We start from the raw sequence: 15,908 nt of genomic DNA, 5'->3' as shown, positions 1-15,908 counted from the left end.
CTTAGTGCAGTGAGAGACCAGGAGAGCCCACTGGTAAGGAGCTGCTCTTAGTGAGACCCCAGAATATATTTTAACTGCTAGGATTGTAGGACATCCACCAAGATTAGTGTCAGGTGGGGTGTGGATCTAGCCTGTGCTAACCAGAATAACTGCCTGTATTCTGAGTGGTAGAATTGGAACACTGGGGCTGCCCAAGCCCTTTGTAGCTCAGAATATCATGAGTTAGTTCCAGACACAAGACCTCAAGTTTTGACATTGTTGGATGTTGGTTTTGCTTTTATATGACAGTAACTGTGCCCTTGTTATTCCTTCTTGCAATAAGAAAGTATTTAACATTATTATTTTTTTTAATTTCATGGGAGCCTTCAGTTAAGAAACTTTGGCTGTTTTAAAAGAGACTTAGAACTTTTTTTTTTAGTTTATAAAAGAGTTTCTTTCTAAAGACTGTGGGACTTGAAATTTGCTGGTGTTTTATATTGAGATATTAATATGAGATCCTAGGACCAAAGGCAGGTGATGGCTTTACAGTGATGTGGTTGTGTGTCAAGTTGGCAATGGATAGACTTGGGGTTTATCTTGATCTTCAACTTGGCACCCCTAGGAAGAGGGAGCCTGAACTGAAGAATTGTCTCCATTGGCTTGATCTGTGGGCATCTGTGAGGCATTTTCTTATTGATGTACAAGGGTCCAGTCCTCTGTGCATGGTACCATGTCTCGACAGACACCCCTGAGTTGTATAAGAAGTGTAACTGAGGAAGCCAGTCAGCGGTGTTCCTCTATAGTCTCTGATTCAGTTGCTGACTCCAGTTCTTGCTTCCAGCTCCCGTCCTGGCTTTCTTTGATGGCGGACTGTAACCTTTCCCACCCAGATTGCTTTTGGTCATGGCGCTTCCCACAAGAGCAGAGAAGGAAATCGGGACAGGCTCCATCTCCAGAGAGCAGGAGTCCAGTCAGTAGAAATGAGAGTAGGCGGCAAGAACTTAAAATGGTTAGCACTCAAGACACCAGATTTGGTGCTTGTGTCAAATGTAAGCATAGCAAAAACTCCTAAGACAAGGAAGGAACTGAGAAATTGTCTGTGCTAGCAACGATCCTGCTAGGGGCCCTCTGTTGACTGCCACCTGGAGAACCCTGCAAGGGACTGAGGTGTTGGTACCATTATAAAGATGAAAGTGTAAACAGAAGCTTGTGGGCGCACATGAGATGCCACCACGCTTGGTAGGGGCCACTGGCCTCGGTCAGGGAGAAGGTGGTTGCTTCAAGGCAGTGTCTAAATCGCACTGAAAGCTTGAAGAGCTGTACTTAATGCGCTCACACCTTCAGCAGCGCAAAATGTATTGATGTGTTTGCCACCTAGGTACTGGAAACCTTGACCTGGCTGTGTTGTGGTTACCATAGAGACTATCAGTGAGTGTGTATGTGAGGGCATATCCTGGAACACCAGATGTCAGTTAGGGGCTCTCTTCTGCTGAAGTGGGCACAGGAGCCTAGTGGAAGTTGGACTTGACCCTCTCATGTGTATGAATTGTTTTGATGACTGTGGTGGGCAGTGTCTGAGACCATAGAATGCAGCCACTCAGAGATTGGAGAAGAGAGATGAATCATGTACGAAGAGACCAGGAAGCCTCAGGACAGGTGACCCAGGGGTTTAGGTGGCTAGAGACAAGAGAAAGATGTAAGACCTCTGTGGAATAGGGGATGGTGAAGAGGTCGCAGGGTCATAGGGGCCAGACTAAGCTATATGAGCTACACCATCAGTGCTAGACTTCGCCTTTTCTTATTTTAATTGAAAATTTTCAACTTATACGTGTTAAAGTGACTTGAAATATATAAGGGCAAAATAATTGATTTTCCATCACTTTGTAACTTGGGGGGTTTACTATGATTGCATTTACTTTTAAAACAATATTCTTAATTCTTTGAGAATGTCATACTATGTATTTTGATGATATTCACATACACTAACTTCTCTTATATCTACCCTTTTCTACTCTCATCTCCCTACCCACTAGTCTTTGCATTTTCTTTTCTTTTTTTTTTTTTTTGTACTCTGTGAACATGTTTTATTACCATCGGTTAATAAAAAAAGTTGATTTGGTCAATAGCCAGGCGGAATAGAGCCAGGCAGGACATCTAAACAGAGATACAGGGAAAAATAACATGAAGTCAGGGAGGCACAAGCAGCTGCTGGAGAAGCAAGATGTGAGGTAAAAAGCCACAGCTTCATGGCAAAATAAAGACTAATAGAAATGCATTAATTTAAGTTGTAAGAGCTAGTTAATAATAAGTCTGAATTAATAGGCCAAAGAGTTTGTAATTAATGTAAGTTTCTGTGTAATTGGTATAAATTTCTTTCTTTTTTTTTCTTTCTGATTTTTATTAATTAATTAATTTAATTATTAAAGATTTCTGCCTCTTCCCCGCCACCACCTCCCATTCCCTCCCCCTCCCCCAATCAAGTCTTCCTTCCTCCTCAGCCCAAAGAGTAAGCAGGTTTCTCTGCCCTGTGGGAGGTCCAAGGACCACCCACCTCCATCCAGGTCTATTAAGGTGAGCATCCAAACTACCTGGGCTCCCACAAAGCCATTACATGCAATAGGATCAAGAACCCATTGCCATTGTTCTTCAGTTCTCAGTAGTCCTCATTGTCCATTATGTTCAGCGAGACCGGTTTTGTCCCATGCTTTTTCAGTCCCCGGCCAGCTGGCCTTGGTGAGTTCCCGATAGATCATCCCCATTGCCTCAGTGTGTGGGTGCACCCCTCGCCGTCCTGAGTTCCTTGCTCGTGCTCACTCTCCTTCTGCTCCTCCTTTGGATCGTGAGACTTCAGTCCAGTGCTCCAATGTTGGTCTCTGTCTCTGTCTTCTTTCATCGCCTGATGAAGGTTAATATTCAGGGGGATGCTTATATGTTTTTCTTTGGGTTCACCTTCTTATTTAGCTTCTCTAGAGTCACGAATTATAGTCTCAATGTCCTTTATTTATGGCTAGAAACCAAATATGAGTGAGTACATCCCATGTTCCTCTTTTTGGGTCTGGCTTACCTCACTCAGGATAGTGTTTTCAATTTCCGTCCATTTGTATGCAAAATTCAAGAAGTCATTGTTTTTTACTGCTGAGTAGTACTCTAATATGTATATATTCCATACTTTCTTCATCCATTCTTCCATTGAAGGACATCTAGGTTGTTTCCAGGTTCTGGCAATTACAAACAATGCTGCTATGAACATAGTTGAGCATATACTTTTGTTGTATGTTTGGGCATCTCTTGGGTATATTCCCAATAGTGGTATTGCTGGGTCAAGAGGTAGGTTGAACCCGACTTTCCTGAGAAACCGCCACACTGCTTTCCAAAGTGGTTGCACAAGTTTGCATTCCCACCAGCAATGGATGAGAGTGCCCCTTTCTCCACAATCTCTCCAGCAGAGGCTATCCTTGGTGTTTTTGATTTTAGCCATTCTGACCGGTGTAAGATGGTATCTTAATGTTGTCTTGATTTGCATTTCCCTGATTGCTAAGGAAGTTGAGCATGATCTTAAGTGACTTTTGGCCATTTGAACTTCTTCTGTTGAAAAGTCTCTGTTCAGCTCAGTGCCCCATTTTATAATTGGATTGATTAACCTTTTACGGTCTAATTTCTTGAGTTCTTTGTATATTTTGGATATCAGACCTTTGTCAGTTGCGGGGTTGGTGAAGATCTTCTCCCAGTCAGTGGGTTGCCTTTCTGTCTTAGTGACAGTGTCCTTTGCTTTACAGAAGCTTCTCAGTCTCAGGAGGTCCCATTTATTCAATGATGTCCTTAGTGTTTGTGCTGCTGGGGTTGTACGTAGGAAGTGTTCTCCTGTGCCCATGTGTTGTAGAGTACTTCCCACTTTCTCTTCTATCAGATTCAGTGTGTTTGGACTGATATTGAGGTCTTTAATCCATTTGGACTTGAGTTTTGTGCATGGTGATATATATGGATCTATTTTCATTCTTCTACAGATTGACTTCCAGTTTTGCCAGCACAATTTGTTGAAGATGCTCTCTTTTTTTCCATTGTATACTTTTAGCTCCTTTATCGAAAATCAGGTGTTCATAGGTTTGTGGGCTAAAGTCAGGGTCTTCTATTCTATTCCATTGGTCGACTTCTCTGTTTTTATGCCAGTACCAAGCCGTTTTCAGTACTGTAGCTCTGTAATAGAGTTTGAAGTCAGGGATGGTAATGCCTCCAGACAATCCTTTATTGTATAAGATTGTTTTGGCTATCCTGGGTTTTTTGTTTTTCCATATAAAGTTGATTATTGTCTTCTCCAGATCTGTGAAGAATTTTGATGGGATTTTGATGGGGATTGCGTTGAATCTATAGATTGCTTTTGGTAGAATTGCCATTTTTACTATGTTGATCCTCCCAATCCAAGAGCAAGGGAGGTCCTTCCATTTTCTGGTGTCCTCTTCAATTTCTTTCTTCAAAGACTTAAAGTTCTTGCCAAATAGATCTTTCACTTCCTTGGTCAGAGTTACCCCAAGGTATTTTATGCTATTTGTGGCTATCGTGAAAGGTGATGCTTCTCTGATTTCCCTCTCTGCTTCCTTATCCTTAGTGTATAGGAAGGCAACTGATTTTTTGGAGTTGATTTTGTATCCTGCCACATTACCAAAGGTGTTTATCAGCTGTAGGAGTTCTTTGGTAGAGTTTTTGGGGTCGGTTATGTATACTATCATATCATCTGCAAATAATGAAAGCTTAACTTCTTCCTTTCCAATATGGATCCCCTTGATCCCCTTATGTTGTCTTATTGCTATTGCTAGAACTTCAAGCACTATATTGAAGAGGTATGGAGAGAGTGGACATCCTTGTCGTTTTCCTGATTTTAGTGGGATGGCTTTGAGTTTTTCTCCATTTAATTTAATGTTAGCTGTCGGCTTGCTGTAAATAGCTTTTATTATATTTAGGTATGCCCCTTGTATCCCTAATCTCTCCAAGACCTTTATCATAAAGGAGTGTTGAATTTTGTCGAATGCTTTTTCAGCATCTAATGAAATGATCATATGGTTTTTTTCTTTCAGTTTATTTATATGGTTGATTACATTGATAGATTTGCGTATGTTGAACCAGCCCTGCATCTCTGGAATGAAGCCTACTTGATCATAATGGATAACTTTTCTAATGTGTTCTTGGATTCGGTTTGCCAGTATTTTATTGAGAATTTTTGCGTCGATGTTCATGAGTGAGATAGGCCTGTAATTCTCTTTCTTGGTTGGGTCTTTGTGTGGTTTTGGTATCAGGGTAACTGTAGCTTCATAAAAGGAATTTGGCAATGACTCTTCTGTTTCTATATTGTGAAATACATTAAGAAGTATAGGTATTAGCTCTTCTTGGAAGTTCTGGTAGAATTCTGCATTGAAACCATCTGGCCCTGGGCTTTTTTTGAAAGGGAGATTTTTGATAACTGTTTCTAATTCTTCGCGACTAACAGGTCTATTTAGATCGTTCACCTGGTCTTGGTTTAGGTTTGGTATATGGTACTTATCTAAAAAAGTGTCCATTTCTTTTGCATTTTCCAGTTTTGTGGCATACAGGCTTTTGTAGTAAGATCTAATGATTCTCTGAATTTCCTCTGTGTCTGTGGTTATGTCCCCCTTTTCATTTCTGATCTTATTTATTTGCGTGTTCTCTCTCTGTCGTTTAATTAGTTTGGAAAGGGGTTTGTCAATCTTGTTGATTTTCTCCAAGAACCAACTTTTTGTTTCATTGATTCTTTGGACTGTTTTCTGTGTTTCTATTTTGTTGATTTCTGCCCTCAGTTTGATTATTTCCAGTCTTCTACTCCTCCTGGGCGCGTCTGCTTCTTTTTTTTCTAGAGCTTTCAGGTGTGCTGTTAAGTCCCCAGTGTATGCTTTCTCCGTTTTCTTTAAGTGGGCACTTAGTGCTATGAACTTTCCTCTTAGCACTGCTTTCATCGTGTCCCATAGGTTTGAGTATGTTGTCTCTTTGTTTTCATTAAATTCAAGGAAGACTTTAATTTCTTTCTTAATTTCTTCCTTGACCCAGGTGTGGTTCAGTAGTTGACTGTTCAGTTTCCATGAGTTTGTCAGCTTTCTGGGGGTAGCTTTGTTGGTGGCTTCTAACTTTAATCCGTGGTGATCTGATAAGACACAGGTGGACACTGATATTTTTTTGTATCTGTGGAGGTTTCCTTTGTTTCCAAGTATGTGGTCAATTTTCGAGAAGGTTCCATGAGCTGCAGAGAAGAAGGTGTATTCTTTCCTATTTGGGTGGAGTGTTCTATAGATGTCTGTTAAGTCCATTTGATTCATTACCTCCAACAATTCTCTTAATTCTCTATTAGTTTTCTGTCTGATTGACCTGTCCATTGGTGAGAGAGGTGTGTTGAAGTCTCCTACTACTAGTGTGTGTGATTTGATGTCTGCCTTGAGTTTTAGCAATATTTATTTTACATAAGTGGGTGCTTTTATATTAGGGGCATAGATATTCAGGATTGAGACTTCATCCTGCTGAATCGTTCCTGTTATGAGTATAAAGTGTCCCTGTCGATCTCTTCTGATTGATTTTAGTTTGAAGTCAGTTTTGTTAGAAATTAGTATGGCCACACCTGCTTTTTTCTTAGGACCATTTGCTTGAAAAACCTTTTCCCAACCCTTTACTCTGAGTAGATGCCTGTCTTTGTGGTTGAGATGAGTTTCTTGCAAACAGCAGACTGTTGGATCCTGTTTTCGTATCCAATCTCTTAGCCTGTGCCTTTTTATTGGTGAATTGAGACCATTAATATTAAGTGATATTAATGACCAGTGGTTGTTAACTCCGGTTATTCTTACTGCTTTTGGTAGAAGAGTTTGTGTGTCTCCCTTCTTTGAGTTGTGCTGTTGAAGGGTCGCTAGATGCCTGGGTTATTGTAGGCAGTGTTGGCAATGTTGGATTCCTTGGGTTGTGATTTTCCTTCTATTACTTTCTGTAGGGCTGGATTTGTGGCAACGTATTGTTTAAATTTGTTCTTATCCTGGAATGTCTTGTTTTCTCCATTGATAGTGAACGATAGCTTAGCTGGGTATAGTATTTTGGGTTTGCATCCATGGTCTCTTAGTTTCTGTAGTACCTCTATCCAGGACCTTCTGGCTTTCATGGTTTCCATAGAGAAGTCAGGTGTAAGTCTGATCGGTTTACCTTTATAAGTTACTTGGCCTTTTTCCTTTGCAGCTCTTAATATTCTTTCTTTAATCTGTATATTTTGTGTTTTGATTATTATATGGTGAGGGGACGTTTTTTTTTGATCCAGTCTGTTTGGTGTTCTGTATGCTTCTTGAATATTCAAAGGAATATCTTTCTTTATGTTGGGGAAGTTTTCTTCCATAATTTTGTTAAAAATGTTTTCTGGACCTTTGAGCTGTGCCTCTTCTCCTTCTTCTATCCCTATTATTCTTAGGTTTGGTCTTTTTATTGTGTCCCATATTTCCTGAATGTTTTGTGATGAGAATTTGTTGGTTTTGGTGTTTTCTTTGATCAGTCCGTTTATTTTCTCTATGTTGTCTTCAGAATCTGAGATTCTTTCTTCTATCTCTTGTATTCTATTGATTATGCTTGTTTCTGTAGTCTCTGCTCGTTGACCTATATTTGCCATATCCAGCTGGTCCTCAGTTTGTGTTTTCTTCCTTGCTTCCATTTCAGTTTTCAATTCTTGGACTGTTTCCATTACCTGTTTGATCGTTTTTTCTTGGCTTCCCAGGGTATCATTTACGTATTTACTCATTTCTTCAAACTTTTTGTTATACTTCTCATCCATTTCTATGAGGGCGTTTTTTACATGTTGTTTAAGGGACTCTATTGCTTTCAAAAAGTCAGTTTTTTCCTCTTCTCCTGTGATAGGGTGTTCAAGTCCTTGTGTTGTAAGATCATTGGGTTCTGGTGTTTTCATGTTGTTTTTCAGATTGTTGGGTGAATTCTTGCCTTGGCGTCTGCCCATCTCCTCTTACCGATGCTATCTATTGGGTTTGATTTAATTGTAGCGGGGCAATCTGTTCTCAGTGCAGGCTTCACTGTTTCTTGCCCGCACTATCCTGTATCCAGTGCCTCCGCCGCCCGGGCCTGCCTGCCGGTGCCTCCGCCGCCCGGAACTGTCTGTGCGCCGGTGTTTCCGCCGCCTAGGCCTGCCTGCCGGTGCCTCCGCCACCTGGGCCTGCCTGCGCGCCGGTGCTTCCGCCGCCTAGGCCTGCCTGCCGGGCCTGACTGTCGGTGCCTCCGCCACCCGGGCCTGCCTGCACGCCGGTGCCTCTGCCGCCCGGACTTGCCTGCGTGCTGGTGCCTCCGCCACCTGGGCCTGCCTGCGCGCCGGTGCTTCCGCCGCCTAGGCCTGCCTGCCGGGCCTGACTGTCGGTGCCTCCGCCACCCGGGCCTGCCTGCACGCCGGTGCCTCTGCCGCCCGGACTTGCCTGCGTGCTGGTGCCTCCACCGCCCGGGCCTGTCTGTGCGCCGGTGCTTCCGCTGCCTAGGCCTGCCTGCCGGGCCTGACTGCCGGTGCCTCCGCCACCTGGGCCTGCCTGCACGCCGGTGCCTCTGCCGCCAGGACTTGCCTGCGTGCTGGTGCCTCCGCTGCCCGGGCCTGCCTGCGTGCCGTTGCTTCCGCCTAGGCCTGCCTGCCGGGCCTGACTGCCGGTGCCTCCGCCACCCGGGCCTGCCTGCACGCCGGTGCCCCTGCATTTTCTTATTTTAAAAACCAGTAAGTCTGATTTGTTACCCTGCAACTCTTGTGTGTCTGTAACCTGTTAGAGCACTGCTTCTCAACCTTCCTAACGCTGAGACCCTTTAATACGGTTCCTCATGCTGTAGTGACCCCAGCACTAAAATTTTTCATTGCTGCTTCATAACTGTAATTTCTATACACTTATGAATAGTAATGTAAATATCTGATATATAGATATCTGATTTGGTACCCCAAAAAGGGTCATGACCCACAGGTTGAGAACCACTGCGCTGGCCCAAGGCCAACATACCAAAAGTCACCTCCTTGAAGGATACTTAACTCCAGCCAACATCAACTGCCAATAGATCTCAGGTAGGGGTGGAACTTGGTCCTTACCTTTCTCCTTGCCTGCTGGGGTTTGGTGTGGTTTAAGCTTGTGTAGATCCTATGTATGCTGTCAGCACCCCATATGAATTCATATGTGCAACTGCCCTGTTGTGTCAGAACACACCAGTGTCCTTGAAGTGATATATTACCCCTGCCTCCTACAATCTTTCCTCCAAGTATTCCATGAACCTTAAGGAGAGGGTTTGATAACGTATGTTCCATTTAGTGCTGAGAATTCTGCCATTTTGTATTCTATGAATGCTGACCAGATAAGGGTCTCCGTATTAATCATCATTGATTGCAGGAAGATGCAAGTGACTTAAGTTGCGTGTGTCATGGGAAGTACTCCCTCACCACACTTCCTTTTTCTGATGCAGAGTCTTACTGTGTAGCCCTGACTGACCTCAAACTCTCAATCCTCCTGCCCCAGCCTCCCACATCCAGAGAAGTATCACCACATTTGACTGGAATGTTTTCTTTCATGGAAAACAGCTTACAATATTGTTGGATTTATGTTTGAACATAATCATACTTCCTCCTCCTATTTTTAATTTTCATAGAGATTTAACAGCTATTTTTAGCCACCTCAATTTCACATTGTAATATTTTTAAGTTCATGTCTAAAGAAAAATCAGTTGAAGGAAATACAGTGTGCTGATAGACTGTTGGTTATTGACCACTGAAGGACATACAGTGTGCTGATAGACTGTTGGTTATATGTCCAGGAGAGCATGTCACTCACTTCTTGACTTGGTGTGTTATGAATAGTCTTTAATGGACACATGTTGCTCTAAGAATCAGAGTTAATTAACATGTGCTGATATTCTATCAATACCAATAACAGTAATAAATACCAATTCCTCCTACATCCTTCCTCAAGCTATGAAGCTTTCTGCTTTTTTAAACAAATTTACCTGCTTCAAAAACAAAATCGTAAAAATTCAGTTAAGGACTGGAGATGCTTTAGGAGTTGATAAATGGTACTGCCATTGAAGAGTGCCCAGGTTCAGTTTCCAGAGCCCATTTCAGCTCACAAGCACCTGTAGTTCCAGCTTCATAGGGATCTGACACCACTGGCCTACACAGGCACTTGTATTTATGAACATATATACACAGACGCATGTGCACACTCATGCATGCACATGTGCACACACACACCCTCATGGTGGAGACACTTGCACACACACATGTGGATGCTGATACAGATACCACAGACATGCTTGCACACACACACAGGCAGAGGCACACATGTACACACACACTGAGGGATGCACATCCCACAGTACACACACACACACACAGCAGAGACACTTGCACACACATATGTGCACACTTATGCAGACACCACAAATATGCTTGCACATGCACACATGGACAGAGGCATATATATACACACACACTGAGGGATGCACACCCCATATTATAAACACACACACACACACAATTTTAAAAACTTCAATTAGAAAAACCTTTAGTTGTTTTACAGCTTACTTGTGTTGTGTACAGGGTTAGTGTCTGTGTGAAACCACAGATCAAGTCCTGTCAGCATGAGCCAGAGCAATGCCTAGTTCATAGGATGCCTCGTGTGCCAGGTGGGAGAATGAGGGGTGTGGCTTGGGGTAAGAGTGTTAACCTAGCAGGTGTGTGGCCCTGGGTTTGAACCCTGGGACCTCAAGTACCAAGGAGAAAAGCTGTTAACTTTTCCATTTTCCATCTCATTTACATTTCTATTTTTCTATAGTTTATAAAACTATAGGCAGTTAAAAATATACATATATTTCTCAAATATGTAATATTTCAGGGTTGCATTTGGGATAGCCACCTTATAAAGTCTTAAAAGTATTTTTCCAGTGATTTTAAAATCAGTTTCACCTGGAACCTGGGGGAGCAGCAGTTTGGATAAGTTGCAGTGATTGTGTCTGGTGTGCTAAGTGTAGTTTAAATTGGGCTGTTGTAATCCAGTGCTGAGTATGACTGGTGAATTTAATAGTGACCCTAATGTTATTGTGAACAGACAGGATTCTCTATCTGGGAGCTAGGGACATCGCAGAGGGTTTCCCAGCCAGTCACTTTTATATCTGCAAATACTACTTAAATGTCATTTTGAATTTAAAGAGAATTCATTATTTGGATGAAAGAAACCATCTTTTGTATCTTAGAATGAGAGTGGATAAGACACAAAGGTGTAGTATGAGGCTGCTCATTTGTTTCCCGGCTGCCCAGACCCAAAATAACCACACAGAAACTGTATTAATTAAAACACTGCTTGGCCTATTAGCTTATGCATATTTCTAACTTGCTCTTATATCTTAAGTTAATCTATTTTGATTAATCTGTATATTGCCATGTAGTTGTGGTCTACTGGTAAGCTTCTGTCAGGGCCTTTCCTTGACTCTGCCCACTCTGTCTTTATTATTTTATATTTTACCACAAGACTTGTGGTTTACCAGTAAAGTTCCCATCCGGTGTCCAGCGTCTGTTTCCTGCTGTGGCTACATGGTGTCTCTCTGACTCTGCCTACTCTCTCTATTTATCTTTTCCAGTCTGGCTATATTATGTTAAGCCATTGACCAAAAGCCACTTCTTTATTAGTCAATGACAATAAAGTATATTCATAGCATACAGAGGGGGATCCCACATCACCAAGGGGATGCTAATGTTTAGCCAAATGTCCACAATTTCTATTTTGAGTCAAAAGTTGAGCTCTGGGCACATAGGATAAAGTCTCTAAGTTTAGTGCAGAGACTGAACTTGAGTGAATTTAGGGAATATACAGACATTAACAAGTTTAATGATAAAATTCCTCCTCCTTCTTCTGGAAATAAATGACTTTATAGTTATTATACTTGGATATTTTGAAAGACACCTTTCTTTTTCCCAAGACTGTAATCTGAAAGGCACACAGAGTGTTGTATTCATTGAGAAATATCATTGTTTAGCTTTTATAGTTATATCTGTAAGCTCTCACAAGTAAAACTTGTATTTGGTATAAAGGTGAATCACATTTTTCATGTGTAATTGATAGATTTCTACTTATCAAAACTCCCCATCCTCCAGCGAGTTGTAGTGGAGTTTCCAAAGCTGGTGACTGGTCAAGGATGGTTCTGATGACTTCTCTATGGCATTTACCCTAGGGATGTAAGTGGAGACTGTTTCCTGGTCACCTAGACCTGAATAATCACCCCAAAAATATATTAATTACAACACTGTTTGGCCAATAGCTTAGGTGTATTCCTAACTAGCTCTTACATCTTAAATTAACCCATTTCTATTAATCTATGTATCACCATGAAGCTGTGCTCTACTGGTAAGTTTTTTGGCATCTTTCTCTTTTGGCAGCTACATGGTGTCTCCCTGACTCTGACTACTGTCTCTCTATTATTCAGATTTCCCACCTGGTTTTATTCTGCCCTGCCATAGGTCAAGGCAGCTTATTAACCAATGGTAATAGAGCATATTCATAGCATACAGAGGGAAATCCCACATCATAGGGGTGTCTCTCTGTCCTTGGTCACATTGTGCTGACAGTTTAGCAGGTTTGTTAGCTTTATTTTTCTTAATTGGACTGGCTTGATTATTCTGTTTTCTTCTAATTCCTGTAAACATTTTCAAAGAAGCTCACCAATCTTTTCTAAACTAGTATTTTTCTCTTTGTGCTTTGTATTTTGTATATTGACTGTGTGATTTGTTGTGCACTAATCTGTTTATATGCTTGGATATGTTTTAGAAAATCATTCCAACACTGAATTATGCTTGATAAAATTGTTATACTTGTAATATGTACAAAATCATGCTTGATATAGATATGCATTGCAAGATTATATTTTATTGAATATATACAAAACTTCTGAACAAGAAAAACATAATTAAAAAATATTGCCTCAATAAAACTAGTTCGTATATCTTCCTCTCTGTATGCCTGTATGTACACATGCATGCACTGAAAATGTATAAAATCAATTCTCTTAGCAAAATTGGAGCATACAGTATTGTTAGTTATAGTAACCACAGCACACAGTGGACCTTTTGTTACTGCGTTTATGCCTTTCTAATGGCATTGGTTTATTCTGTCCCTGAACACAGTATGTCTAACCAGCTTACTTACACTTAAATAGAAAATTTTTCTTTGTGATGTTTTCAAAGTTCTTTGTGGCTATCACAATCATTTTTATTGAAATTATTTACTATTTTTATATTATATCAGGTCATATTTAAACACGGTCTATGTCTACATCATTATTCTGTAGAAATACAATTAACCTTTCATTTGTTGCTTTTTTTGATTGACAATATTGTTATTCTGCTCTATTACAAAATTGTTTGCTGAGCCCTTTGACGTCCTGAATGTGTAAGTATTAAATTGAAAATCAGATGCTCATGTTTTTTTTATTTTATTTTATTTTTTTTCCCAGCATCTGAGGAAACTTTTTCTTTCTGCTGACCAGGATGTAGGTTTTGAAGGTGAAACTATAATGATGAGCAACTCTGGTTTTCTTTTTTTCCTTCCTTCCTTCCTTCCTTCCTTCCTTCCTTCCTTCCTTCCTTCCTTTCTTTCTTTCTTTCTTTCTTTCTTTCTTTCTGTGTGTATCTATTATAGGATGTATTGGACAACACGTTTTTCTATTGTACCTGATTCGAAAGGTGTTGAGCCGTACCCCTTTTTTGATTGTGTCTCTTGTGGAAGGTGTTGGATGTTTAGTTCTAACAATTTGAGGCTGCCCGCCCAACACCCTCTGCGAGGTGATGGAAGCTTTGTGCTCGACTGTTTTCCTGCTTTGAAAGGAAAATCTTGTGAAGTTGTTGATTTTCGTGAAATGCTTTGATGAATTATGATTAATGATAATTAGGAATTGTTAATCAAATACATCATTAAGAGTCTAGAGAAACAAATGTGCAGAAACCACATGTCTGCAATACAAGCATTGATAAGAGATTCATATAGAAAGATAGCTAACCCAACTAAAATTTTAGAGCAGAAAGAACTTGATCAAATTTTGGACAATGCTTACCCAAATGATAAAGTAAACATCCTCAAGTTCATGCTAATATGAAGACAAGATCAAATAGAGAAGAGATAATGAGAAGAGACTAATAATAATCTTTATCGAAGAACTATAAACTATATGTATATATTTCCTCCTCTGAGATTTCTGGGCTTCACTTCTGTCTGGAGGTGAGTGGCACATAGTGGCTGCCTCCAAAGAACAGACCATGAAAAGGAGAAATAGTTAGGACACCATGGAGAAACCTCTTGGGTACCGCCCACACCAAGGAATGAAGGCAGAGGCAAGCCATGTTAATATCATGTACTCTCTGACCTGATATACAACGCTGGGCATCTCAATTCCAGTTGCCCCATGAGGCATAGTTATAATTCTGAGTTCTGTTCAAAACTCAGCAAGTAGGCATTCAGAATAAACCCTTGGGATTGTGGGGGACACAGGAAGCAAGGGAAGTGGGGTGGTCTGGAGTGAGGGACTGTGAGCAGGCTAGAAGTGGTTAAATACAGGCAGAGCAATCCCTACATCCAGGCAAGACTTCCCATGTGCCATCAGTGCCAAGCACAAGGCCCTGTTATAGCTTCATAGTCACAGAGGAAGGGGAGCAAGTGCATATTGAAGGAAAAACAAAACCAAATATGTTGTCAAATTAGTTTTTAAAATGCCAATTACATATCAGTGGAAGCAATATTACTTTAAAATCATGTTTTCTGTGTTGTTATCATATCCATGCAGTTTCTAGGGAAGCGACACTAATGTGGAAAGTCATTTTCTCAGTGCACACCCAGTAATGAAGTCACTTAGATGAGATTGCCTACTTGATTTATCACCGCAACTGGGTGATGGCAACACTTCCCGGAAAGCTTTTACAATTTGTCAAGTTTTGCTGGCCCAAAGAAAGGTAATTACTTTCTTTAGGCTGATGTGATGTGTGAACCAATACCAGCACGGAAGGTATTTGCCATGACCAATCTTTTACACAGAATTTAAGTATGACACATTTGTAATATGTAGAGCAGTCATTGAAAGTTTCAAGGGCACAGGGTAAATACCTCCACAGGCTCCGGATGTCACCATGAGGAGGATGGGGCCGTTTATTTTACAAACTAAGGGACAATAGATTGTGGTAACAAGAAAGCGCATTTAGATACAGCAAAAGGAGGTTGTCTTCAATAATTACAGTTATCCCTCGATGTTTGTTGTAAACTAATGAACTCCCCACTTGGAAAGAATTGAAAGCTCAGTGTAAAGTCAGGGAGAAGTAGAAACGGTTCTTAGATTATGCAGAATAAAAATACATTGGCTAGTACGTGGCTGAAGCATTTATGTTGGCTGGAACACAATACCAACAAGCCAGGGTTCTAGACAAGATTTCCATCTTGACAACTAATTGAGTGTGATAAGTGAATTATCTATTTTTTTTCTGCAGTACATTTTGGTAAGTGTGTGTCAGGGTTCATTACTTAGGGAACATGAAATGTGTTTCTACATATTCTGGCAGTCATTTAAAATACCATGTTTGCTCATATTTTTATTTAGTTCATCAATAAAGATTTAAGTGGCTTGTAAGACCTCTCAGAAAACTGTAACAAACCAATACATCACGGTGTGTCTGAGGTGCCTCAGTTTTGTCTCTCTTCTGACAGAAGCTGCTACTACTTCCTTCATGAATGTCCCTTTCCCATGTCTATGGGTTTCTATTAAAGCTCATGTCTTCTGTTCCACATATATCACCAGAGTCAGCTCAGGAATTGATGTCAGATGCAAACTGAACTCGAATTGGCATCTTCTCTAAAATCTTCTTAAAAGAATGTGAACTTGTCCTTTATTTTGGTACCCTAAGA

Source organism: Chionomys nivalis, chromosome 2 (assembly GCF_950005125.1).
Source record: "Chionomys nivalis chromosome 2, mChiNiv1.1, whole genome shotgun sequence".
NCBI lineage: Eukaryota > Metazoa > Chordata > Mammalia > Rodentia > Cricetidae > Chionomys > Chionomys nivalis.
This window is presented reverse-complemented; position numbering follows the sequence as displayed.